This window comes from Kryptolebias marmoratus, linkage group LG21 (assembly GCF_001649575.2).
Source record: "Kryptolebias marmoratus isolate JLee-2015 linkage group LG21, ASM164957v2, whole genome shotgun sequence".
Lineage (NCBI taxonomy): Eukaryota > Metazoa > Chordata > Actinopteri > Cyprinodontiformes > Rivulidae > Kryptolebias > Kryptolebias marmoratus.
Genome location: NC_051450.1, coordinates 2,686,973 through 2,688,051, shown reverse-complemented (window position 1 = coordinate 2,688,051; position 1,079 = coordinate 2,686,973).

The following is a 1,079-nucleotide window of genomic DNA, read 5'->3' as shown; positions in this document are numbered from 1 at the left end:
TACAGGCACCACGATGGGGGGCAACAAGTATGCTCACTCCTGCTCAGCGCCTCTCACCAGAGACAACTCCAGAGTGAAAGAGTGTCCAACCCCTCTCAAGGAGACTGGTTCCAGAGCCAGAGCCGTGCGTTGAGGTGAGCCCAACTATTTCTAGCCCGAACCTCTCAACCTCACACACCAGCTCAGGCTCCTTGCCTACCAGAGAGTTGACATTCCACGTCCCAACAGCCAGCTTCTGTAGCCGAGGATCAGACCGCCAAGGTCCCCGCCTTCGGCCACCACCCATCGCACAATGCACCCGACCCCTTTGGCCCCTCCCATAAGTGGTGAGCCCATGGGAAGGGGGACCCACGTCTCCTCTTCGGGCTGTGCCTGGCCGGGCTCCATGGGCGAAAGCCCGGCCACCAAGCACCTGCCAACGTGCCCCACCTCCAGGCCTGGCTCCAGAGTGGGGCCCCGGTGACCCGCGTCAGGGCGAGGGAACAGTGTGTCCAATAATTTTACCCATCATTAAGGGGTCTCTCTAGGCTGCACTTTGTCTAATCCCTTACCTAGGACCTGTCTGCCATGGGCGACCCTACTAGGGGCATAGACCCCCTGACAGCATAGCTCCTAGAATCATTGGGACACTCAAACCCCTCCACCACGATAAGATGGGAGCACAGGGAGGGGCTTTTTCATTTATGTTAATTTAATTTATTTGTAAATGTGACTTAAATTGGGATTCAATTTTGAAGAAAAAATTTGGTTCAAAAAAGGATTTCAAAAGTGCCTTTTTAATAAAACTGTAGTTGTGTAAATATTTGACACAAATATCTTACAATATCACATAATAAATAGCCATATTTTCAACTTTCCTTTCAACTTTAATATTTTTTTTACTAAATCATGGTTGGCCGACGAACGGCTACCTACCACCGAGCTTAGCCTCTTTTCTGGGGGAAACCCTGTTTTATAAAAAAAAAAAAAAAAAATCCCTTCTCACCCTCCGCGGGTGGTCTTGTTTCATCCTCTGAGCTCGGGTCCTCTACCAGAGGCCTGGGAGCTTGAGGGTTCTGCGCAGTATCTTGGCTGTGCCT